Genomic DNA, 11,342 nt, shown 5'->3' with positions numbered 1-11,342 from the left:
TTTTTTCGGGCAAAAAAAGTCAAAAAATTTTTCGACCTCAAAAAGTCAGAAAAAACGTCATAGTATAGTATGGCGTTTTTTTCGGCCAAAAAAAGTCAAAAATTTTTTCGACCTCAAAAAGTCAGAAAAAACGTCATAGTATAGTATGGCGTTTTTTTCGGCCAAAAAAAGTCAAAAATGTTTTCGACCTCAAAAAGTCATAAAAAACGTCATAGTATAGTATGGCGTTTTTTTCGGCCAAAAAAAGTCAAAAAATTTTTCGACCTCAAAAAGTCATAAAAAACGTCATAGTATAGTATGGCGTTTTTTTCGGGCAAAAAAATTCAAAAATTTTTTCGACCTCAAAACGTCATAAAAAACGTCATAGTATAGTATGGCGTTTTTTTCGGGCAAAAAAAGTCAAAAATTTTTTCGACCTCAAAAAGTCATAAAAAACGTCATAGTATAGTATGGCGTTTCTTTGGGGCAAAAAAAGTCAAAAAATTTTTCGACCTCAAAAAGTCATAAAAAACGTCATAGTATAGTATGGCGTTTTTTTCGGGCAAAAAAAGTCAAAAATTTTTTCGACCTCAAAAAGTCATAAAAAACGTCATAGTATAGTAAGGCGTCAAAATCGGGCAAAAAAAGTCAAAAATTTTTTCGACCTCAAAAAGTCAGAAAAAACGTCATAGTATAGTAAGGCGTCAAAATCGGGCAAAAAAAGTCAAAAAATTTTTCGACCTCAAAAAGTCATAAAAAACGTCATAGTATAGTATGGCGTTTTTTTCGGCCAAAAAAAGTCTAAATTTTTTTGGACCTCAAAATGTCAGAAAAAACGTCATAGTATAGTAAGGCGTTTTTTTTCGGGCAAAAAAAGTCAAAAATTTTTTCGACCTCAAAAAGTCATAAAAAACGTCATAGTATAGTATGGCGTTTCTTTGGGGCAAAAAAAGTCAAAAAATTTTTCGACCTCAAAAAGTCATAAAAAACGTCATAGTATAGTATGGCGTTTTTTTCGGGCAAAAAAAGTCAAAAATTTTTTCGACCTCAAAAAGTCATAAAAAACGTCATAGTATAGTAAGGCGTCAAAATCGGGCAAAAAAAGTCAAAAAATTTTTCGACCTCAAAAAGTCATAAAAAACGTCATAGTATAGTATGGCGTTTTTTTCGGCCAAAAAAAGTCAAAATTTTTTTCGACCTCAAAATGTCAGAAAAAACGTCATAGTATAGTATGGCGTTTTTTTCGGCCAAAAAAAGTCAAAAATTTTTTCGACCTCAAAAAGTCATAAAAAACGTCATAGTATAGTATGGCGTTTTTTTCGGCCAAAAAAAGTCAAAAAATTTTTCGACCTCAAAAAGTCATAAAAAACGTCATAGTATAGTATGGCGTTTTTTTCGGGCAAAAAAATTCAAAAATTTTTTCGACCTCAAAACGTCATAAAAAACGTCATAGTATAGTATGGCGTTTTTTTCGGGCAAAAAAAGTCAAAAATTTTTTCGACCTCAAAAAGTCATAAAAAACGTCATAGTATAGTATGGCGTTTCTTTGGGGCAAAAAAAGTCAAAAAATTTTTCGACCTCAAAAAGTCATAAAAAACGTCATAGTATAGTATGGCGTTTTTTTCGGCCAAAAAAAGTCAAAAATTTTTTCGACCTCAAAAAGTCATAAAAAACGTCATAGTATAGTAAGGCGTCAAAATCGGGCAAAAAAAGTCAAAAAATTTTTCGACCTCAAAAAGTCATAAAAAACGTCATAGTATAGTATGGCGTTTTTTTCGGCCAAAAAAAGTCAAAATTTTTTTCGACCTCAAAATGTCAGAAAAAACGTCATAGTATAGTATGGCGTTTTTTTCGGCCAAAAAAAGTCAAAAATTTTTTCGACCTCAAAAAGTCATAAAAAACGTCATAGTATAGTAAGGCGTTTTTTTCGGCCAAAAAAAGTCAAAATTTTTTTTGACCTCAAAATGTCATAAAAAACTTTATAGTATAGTAAGGCGTCAAAATCGGCCAAAAAAAGTCTAAATTTTTTTTGACCTCAAAATGTCATAAAAACGTAATAGTATAGTAAGGCGTCAAAATCGGGTAAAAAAAAGTCAAAAATTTTTTGACCTCAAAATGTCAGAAAAAACGTCATAGTATAGTATGGCGTTTTTTTCGGGCAAAAAAAGTCAAAAATTTTTTCGACCTCAAAAAGTCATAAAAAACGTCATAGTATAGTAAGGCGTCAAAATCGGGCAAAAAAAGTCAAAAAATTTTTCGACCTCAAAAAGTCATAAAAAACGTCATAGTATAGTATGGCGTTTTTTTCGGGCAAAAAAAGTCAAAAATTTTTTCGACCTCAAAAAGTCAGAAAAAACGTCATAGTATAGTATGGCGTTTCTTTGGGGCAAAAAAAGTCAAAAAATTTTTCGACCTCAAAAAGTCATAAAAAACGTCATAGTATAGTATGGCGTTTTTTTCGGGCAAAAAAAGTCAAAAATTTTTTCGACCTCAAAAAGTCATAAAAAACGTCATAGTATAGTAAGGCGTCAAAATCGGGCAAAAAAAGTCAAAAAATTTTTCGACCTCAAAAAGTCATAAAAAACGTCATAGTATAGTATGGCGTTTTTTTCGGGCAAAAAAATTCAAAAATTTTTTCGACCTCAAAACGTCATAAAAAACGTCATAGTATAGTATGGCGTTTTTTTCGGGCAAAAAAAGTCAAAAATTTTTTCGACCTCAAAAAGTCATAAAAAACGTCATAGTATAGTATGGCGTTTCTTTGGGGCAAAAAAAGTCAAAAAATTTTTCGACCTCAAAAAGTCATAAAAAACGTCATAGTATAGTATGGCGTTTTTTTCGGCCAAAAAAAGTCAAAAATTTTTTCGACCTCAAAAAGTCATAAAAAACGTCATAGTATAGTAAGGCGTCAAAATCGGGCAAAAAAAGTCAAAAAATTTTTCGACCTCAAAAAGTCATAAAAAACGTCATAGTATAGTATGGCGTTTTTTTCGGCCAAAAAAAGTCAAAATTTTTTTTGACCTCAAAATGTCATAAAAAACTTTATAGTATAGTAAGGCGTCAAAATCGGCCAAAAAAAGTCTAAATTTTTTTTGACCTCAAAATGTCATAAAAACGTAATAGTATAGTAAGGCGTCAAAATCGGGTAAAAAAAAGTCAAAAATTTTTTGACCTCAAAATGTCAGAAAAAACGTCATAGTATAGTAAGGCGTTTTTTTCGGCCAAAAAAAGTCTAAATTTTTTCGACCTCAAAAAGTCATAAAAAACGTCATAGTATAGTATGGCGTTTTTTTTCGGGCAAAAAAAGTCAAAAATTTTTTGGACCTCAAAGAGTCATAAAAAACGTCATAGTATAGTATGGCGTTTTTTTCGGCCAAAAAAAGTCAAAATTTTTTTGGACCTCAAAAAGTCATAAAAAACGTCATAGTATAGTATGGCGTTTTTTTCGGGCAAAAAAAGTCAAAAATTTTTTCGACCTCAAAAAGTCATAAAAAACGTCATAGTATAGTATAGTAAGGCGTCAAAATCGGGTAAAAAAAGTCAAAAATTTTTTGACCTCAAAAAGTCAGAAAAAACGTCATAGTATAGTAAGGCGTTTTTTTCGGCCAAAAAAAGTCTAAATTTTTTTTGACCTCAAAATGTCAGAAAAAACGTCATAGTATAGTATGGCGTTTTTTTCGGGCAAAAAAAGTCAAAAAATTTTTCGACCTCAAAAAGTCATAAAAAACGTCATAGTATAGTATGCCGTTTTTTTCGGCCAAAAAAAGTCAAAAATTTTTTCGACCTCAAAAAGTCATAAAAAACGTCATAGTATAGTATGGCGTTTTTTTCGGGCAAAAAAAGTCAAAAATTTTTTCGACCTCAAAAAGTCATAAAAAACGTCATAGTATAGTAAGGCGTTTTTTTTCGGCCAAAAAAAGTCTAAATTTTTTTTTACCTCAAAATGTCAGAAGAAACGTCATAGTATAGTATGCCGTTTTTTTCGGCCAAAAAAAGTCAAAAATTTTTTCGACCTCAAAAAGTCATAAAAAACGTCATAGTATAGTATGGCGTTTTTTTCGGCCAAAAAAAGTCAAAAATTTTTTCGACCTCAAAAAGTCATAAAAAACGTCATAGTATAGTAAGGCGTTTTTTTCGGCCAAAAAAAGTCAAAATTTTTTTTGACCTCAAAATGTCATAAAAAACTTTATAGTATAGTAAGGCGTCAAAATCGGCCAAAAAAAGTCTAAATTTTTTTTGACCTCAAAATGTCATAAAAACGTAATAGTATAGTAAGGCGTCAAAATTGGGTAAAAAAAAGTCAAAAATTTTTTGACCTCAAAATGTCAGAAAAAACGTCATAGTATAGTAAGGCGTTTTTTTCGGCCAAAAAAAGTCAAAAATTTTTTCGACCTCAAAAAGTCATAAAAAACGTCATAGTATAGTATGGCGTTTTTTTCGGCCAAAAAAAGTCAAAAAGTTTTTCGACCTCAAAAAGTCATAAAAAACGTCATAGTATAGTATGGCGTTTTTTTCGGGCAAAAAAATTCAAAAATTTTTTCGAACTCAAAACGTCATAAAAAACGTCATAGTATAGTATGGCGTTTTTTTCGGGCAAAAAAAGTCAAAAATTTTTTCGACCTCAAAAAGTCAGAAAAAACGTCATAGTATAGTATGGCGTTTCTTTGGGGCAAAAAAAGTCAAAAATTTTTTCGACCTCAAAAAGTCAGAAAAAACGTCATAGTATAGTAAGGCGTCAAAATCGGGCAAAAAAAGTCAAAAAATTTTTCGACCTCAAAAAGTCATAAAAAACGTCATAGTATAGTATGGCGTTTTTTTCGGCCAAAAAAAGTCAAAAAGTTTTTCGACCTCAAAAAGTCATAAAAAACGTCATAGTATAGTATGGCGTTTTTTTCGGGCAAAAAAATTCAAAAATTTTTTCGAACTCAAAACGTCATAAAAAACGTCATAGTATAGTATGGCGTTTTTTTCGGGCAAAAAAAGTCAAAAATTTTTTCGACCTCAAAAAGTCAGAAAAAACGTCATAGTATAGTATGGCGTTTCTTTGGGGCAAAAAAAGTCAAAAATTTTTTCGACCTCAAAAAGTCATAAAAAACGTCATAGTATAGTATGGCGTTTTTTTCGGGCAAAAAAAGTCAAAAATTTTTTCGACCTCAAAAAGTCAAAAATTTTTTCGACCTCAAAAGTCATAAAAAACGTCATAGTATAGTAAGGCGTCAAAATCGGACAAAAAAAGTCAAAAATTTTTTCGACCTCAAAAAGTCATAAAAAACGTCATAGTATAGTATGGCGTTTCTTTGGGGCAAAAAAAGTCAAAAAATTTTTCGACCTCAAAAAGTCATAAAAAACGTCATAGTATAGTATGGCGTTTTTTTCGGGCAAAAAAAGTCAAAAATTTTTTCGACCTCAAAAAGTCATAAAAAACGTCATAGTATAGTAAGGCGTCAAAATCGGGCAAAAAAAGTCAAAAATTTTTTCGACCTCAAAAAGTCAGAAAAAACGTCATAGTATAGTAAGGCGTCAAAATCGGGCAAAAAAAGTCAAAAAATTTTTCGACCTCAAAAAGTCATAAAAAACGTCATAGTATAGTATGGCGTTTTTTTCGGCCAAAAAAAGTCTAAATTTTTTTTGACCTCAAAATGTCAGAAAAAACGTCATAGTATAGTAAGGCGTTTTTTTCGGGCAAAAAAAGTCAAAAATTTTTTCGACCTCAAAAAGTCATAAAAAACGTCATAGTATAGTATGGCGTTTCTTTGGGGCAAAAAAAGTCAAAAAATTTTTCGACCTCAAAAAGTCATAAAAAACGTCATAGTATAGTATGGCGTTTTTTTCGGGCAAAAAAAGTCAAAAATTTTTTCGACCTCAAAAAGTCATAAAAAACGTCATAGTATAGTAAGGCGTCAAAATCGGGCAAAAAAAGTCAAAAAATTTTTCGACCTCAAAAAGTCATAAAAAACGTCATAGTATAGTATGGCGTTTTTTTCGGCCAAAAAAAGTCAAAATTTTTTTCGACCTCAAAATGTCAGAAAAAACGTCATAGTATAGTATGGCGTTTTTTTCGGCCAAAAAAAGTCAAAAATTTTTTCGACCTCAAAAAGTCATAAAAAACGTCATAGTATAGTATGGCGTTTTTTTCGGCCAAAAAAAGTCAAAAAATTTTTCGACCTCAAAAAGTCATAAAAAACGTCATAGTATAGTATGGCGTTTTTTTCGGGCAAAAAAATTCAAAAATTTTTTCGACCTCAAAACGTCATAAAAAACGTCATAGTATAGTATGGCGTTTTTTTCGGGCAAAAAAAGTCAAAAATTTTTTCGACCTCAAAAAGTCATAAAAAACGTCATAGTATAGTATGGCGTTTCTTTGGGGCAAAAAAAGTCAAAAAATTTTTCGACCTCAAAAAGTCATAAAAAACGTCATAGTATAGTATGGCGTTTTTTTCGGCCAAAAAAAGTCAAAAATTTTTTCGACCTCAAAAAGTCATAAAAAACGTCATAGTATAGTAAGGCGTCAAAATCGGGCAAAAAAAGTCAAAAAATTTTTCGACCTCAAAAAGTCATAAAAAACGTCATAGTATAGTATGGCGTTTTTTTCGGCCAAAAAAAGTCAAAATTTTTTTCGACCTCAAAATGTCAGAAAAAACGTCATAGTATAGTATGGCGTTTTTTTCGGCCAAAAAAAGTCAAAAATTTTTTCGACCTCAAAAAGTCATAAAAAACGTCATAGTATAGTAAGGCGTTTTTTTCGGCCAAAAAAAGTCAAAATTTTTTTTGACCTCAAAATGTCATAAAAAACTTTATAGTATAGTAAGGCGTCAAAATCGGCCAAAAAAAGTCTAAATTTTTTTTGACCTCAAAATGTCATAAAAACGTAATAGTATAGTAAGGCGTCAAAATCGGGTAAAAAAAAGTCAAAAATTTTTTTACCTCAAAATGTCAGAAAAAACGTCATAGTATAGTATGGCGTTTTTTTCGGCCAAAAAAAGTCAAAAATTTTTTCGACCTCAAAAAGTCATAAAAAACGTCATAGTATAGTAAGGCGTCAAAATCGGGCAAAAAAAGTCAAAAAATTTTTCGACCTCAAAAAGTCATAAAAAACGTCATAGTATAGTATGGCGTTTTTTTCGGGCAAAAAAAGTCAAAAATTTTTTCGACCTCAAAAAGTCATAAAAAACGTCATAGTATAGTATGGCGTTTCTTTGGGGCAAAAAAAGTCAAAAAATTTTTCGACCTCAAAAAGTCATAAAAAACGTCATAGTATAGTATGGCGTTTTTTTCGGGCAAAAAAAGTCAAAAATTTTTTCGACCTCAAAAAGTCATAAAAAACGTCATAGTATAGTAAGGCGTCAAAATCGGGCAAAAAAAGTCAAAAAATTTTTCGACCTCAAAAAGTCATAAAAAACGTCATAGTATAGTATGGCGTTTTTTTCGGGCAAAAAAATTCAAAAATTTTTTCGACCTCAAAACGTCATAAAAAACGTCATAGTATAGTATGGCGTTTTTTTCGGGCAAAAAAAGTCAAAAATTTTTTCGACCTCAAAAAGTCATAAAAAACGTCATAGTATAGTATGGCGTTTCTTTGGGGCAAAAAAAGTCAAAAAATTTTTCGACCTCAAAAAGTCATAAAAAACGTCATAGTATAGTATGGCGTTTTTTTCGGGCAAAAAAAGTCAAAAATTTTTTCGACCTCAAAAAGTCATAAAAAACGTCATAGTATAGTAAGGCGTTTTTTTCGGGCAAAAAAAGTCAAAAAATTTTTCGACCTCAAAAAGTCATAAAAAACGTCATAGTATAGTATGGCGTTTTTTTCGGCCAAAAAAAGTCAAAATTTTTTTTGACCTCAAAATGTCATAAAAAACTTTATAGTATAGTAAGGCGTCAAAATCGGCCAAAAAAAGTCTAAATTTTTTTTGACCTCAAAATGTCATAAAAACGTAATAGTATAGTAAGGCGTCAAAATCGGGTAAAAAAAAGTCAAAAATTTTTTGACCTCAAAATGTCAGAAAAAACGTCATAGTATAGTAAGGCGTTTTTTTCGGCCAAAAAAAGTCTAAATTTTTTCGACCTCAAAAAGTCATAAAAAACGTCATAGTATAGTATGGCGTTTTTTTTCGGGCAAAAAAAGTCAAAAATTTTTTGGACCTCAAAGAGTCATAAAAAACGTCATAGTATAGTATGGCGTTTTTTTCGGCCAAAAAAAGTCAAAATTTTTTTGGACCTCAAAAAGTCATAAAAAACGTCATAGTATAGTATGGCGTTTTTTTCGGGCAAAAAAAGTCAAAAATTTTTTCGACCTCAAAAAGTCATAAAAAACGTCATAGTATAGTATAGTAAGGCGTCAAAATCGGGTAAAAAAAGTCAAAAATTTTTTGACCTCAAAAAGTCAGAAAAAACGTCATAGTATAGTAAGGCGTTTTTTTCGGCCAAAAAAAGTCTAAATTTTTTTTGACCTCAAAATGTCAGAAAAAACGTCATAGTATAGTATGGCGTTTTTTTCGGGCAAAAAAAGTCAAAAAATTTTTCGACCTCAAAAAGTCATAAAAAACGTCATAGTATAGTATGCCGTTTTTTTCGGCCAAAAAAAGTCAAAAATTTTTTCGACCTCAAAAAGTCATAAAAAACGTCATAGTATAGTATGGCGTTTTTTTCGGCCAAAAAAAGTCAAAAATTTTTTCGACCTCAAAAAGTCATAAAAAACGTCATAGTATAGTAAGGCGTTTTTTTTCGGCCAAAAAAAGTCTAAATTTTTTTTTACCTCAAAATGTCAGAAGAAACGTCATAGTATAGTATGCCGTTTTTTTCGGCCAAAAAAAGTCAAAAATTTTTTCGACCTCAAAAAGTCATAAAAAACGTCATAGTATAGTATGGCGTTTTTTTCGGCCAAAAAAAGTCAAAAATTTTTTCGACCTCAAAAAGTCATAAAAAACGTCATAGTATAGTAAGGCGTTTTTTTCGGCCAAAAAAAGTCAAAATTTTTTTTGACCTCAAAATGTCATAAAAAACTTTATAGTATAGTAAGGCGTCAAAATCGGCCAAAAAAAGTCTAAATTTTTTTTGACCTCAAAATGTCATAAAAACGTAATAGTATAGTAAGGCGTCAAAATCGGGTAAAAAAAAGTCAAAAATTTTTTCGACCTCAAAATGTCAGAAAAAACGTCATAGTATAGTAAGGCGTTTTTTTCGGCCAAAAAAAGTCAAAAATTTTTTCGACCTCAAAAAGTCATAAAAAACGTCATAGTATAGTATGGCGTTTTTTTCGGCCAAAAAAAGTCAAAAAATTTTTCGACCTCAAAAAGTCATAAAAAACGTCATAGTATAGTATGGCGTTTTTTTCGGGCAAAAAAATTCAAAAATTTTTTCGAACTCAAAACGTCATAAAAAACGTCATAGTATAGTATGGCGTTTTTTTCGGGCAAAAAAAGTCAAAAATTTTTTCGACCTCAAAAAGTCAGAAAAAACGTCATAGTATAGTATGGCGTTTCTTTGGGGCAAAAAAAGTCAAAAATTTTTTCGACCTCAAAAAGTCATAAAAAACGTCATAGTATAGTATGGCGTTTTTTTCGGGCAAAAAAAGTCAAAAATTTTTTCGACCTCAAAAAGTCAAAAATTTTTTCGACCTCAAAAGTCATAAAAAACGTCATAGTATAGTAAGGCGTCAAAATCGGACAAAAAAAGTCAAAAATTTTTTCGACCTCAAAAAGTCATAAAAAACGTCATAGTATAGTATGGCGTTTTTTTCAGACAAAAAAAGTCAAAAATTTTTTCGACCTCAAAAAGTCATAAAGAACGTCATGGTATAGTATGGCGTTTTTTTCGGCCAAAAAAAGTCAAACATTTTTTGGACCTCAAAAAGTCATAAAAAACGTCATAGTATAGTATGGCGTTTTTTTCGGGCAAAAAAAGTCAAAAAAATTTTCGACCTCAAAAAGTCATAAAAAACGTCATTGTATAGTACGGCGTTTTTTTCGGCCAAAAAAAGTCAAAAAATTTTTTCGACCTCAAAATGTCAGAAAAAACGTCATAGTATAGTACGGCGTTTTTTTTCGGGCAAAAAAAGTCAAAAAAATTTTCGACCTCAAAAAGTCATAAAAAACGTCATAGTATAGTATGGCGTTTTTTTCGGCCAAAAAAAGTCAAAAAATTTTTCGACCTCAAAAAGTCATAAAAAACGTCACAGTATAGTATGGCGTTTTTTTCGGCCAAAAAAAGTCAAAATTTTTTTTGACCTCAAAATGTCAGAAAAAACATCATAGTATAGTAAGGCGTTTTTTTCGGGCAAAAAAAGTCAAAAATTTTTTTGACCTCAAAATGTCATAAAAACGTAATAGTATAGTAAGGCGTCAAAATCGGGTAAAAAAAGTCAAAAATTTTTTGACCTCAAAAAGTCATAAAAAACGTCATAGTATAGTATGGCATTTTTTTTTTCGGCCAAAAAAAGTCTAAATTTTTTTTGACCTCAAAATGTCAGAAAAAACGTCATAGTATAGTAAGGCGTTTTTTTCGGCCAAAAAAAGTCAAAAATTTTTTCGACCTCAAAATGTCAGAAAAAACGTCATAGTATAGTATGGCGTTTTTTTCGGCCAAAAAAAGTCAAAAAATTTTTCGACCTCAAAAAGTCATAAAAAATGTCATAGTATAGTATGGCGTCAAAATCGGACAGAAAAAGTCAAAAAAAATTTTACCTCAAAAAGTCATAAAAAACGTCATAGTATAGTATGGCGTTTTTTTCGACCTCAAAAGTCATAAAAAACGTCATAGTATAGTATGGCGTTTTTTTCAGGCAAAAAAAGTCAAAACTTTTTTCGACCTCAAAAAGTCATAAAAAACGTCATAGTATAGTAAGGCGTCAAAATCGGACAGAAAAAGTCAAGTTTTTTTTTACCTCAAAAAGTCATAAAAAAACGTCATAGTATAGTATGGCGTTTTTTTCGGCCAAAAAAAGTCAAAAAATTTTTCGACCTCAAAAAGTCATAAAAAACGTCATAGTATAGTATGGCGTTTTTTTCGGCCAAAAAAAGTCAAAAATTTTTTCGACCTCAAAAGTCATAAAAAACGTCATAGTATAGTATGGCGTTTTTTTCGGGCAAAAAAAGTCAAAAATTTTTTCGACCTCAAAAAGTCATAAAAAACGTCATAGTATAGTAAGGCGTCAAAATCGGACAAAAAAAGTCAAAAAATTTTTCGACCTCAAAATGTCATAAAAAACGTCATAGTATAGTATGGCGTTTTTTTCGGCCAAAAAAAGTCAAAAATTTTTTCGACCTCAAAAAGTCATAAAAAACGTCATAGTATAGTATGGCGTTTTTTTCGGGCAAAAAAAGTCAAAAATTTTTTCGACCTCAAAAAGTCAATAAAAACGTCATAGT

This window comes from Toxotes jaculatrix, chromosome 17 (assembly GCF_017976425.1).
Source record: "Toxotes jaculatrix isolate fToxJac2 chromosome 17, fToxJac2.pri, whole genome shotgun sequence".
In the NCBI taxonomy this organism is placed as follows: Eukaryota; Metazoa; Chordata; class Actinopteri; family Toxotidae; genus Toxotes; species Toxotes jaculatrix.
This window is presented reverse-complemented; position numbering follows the sequence as displayed.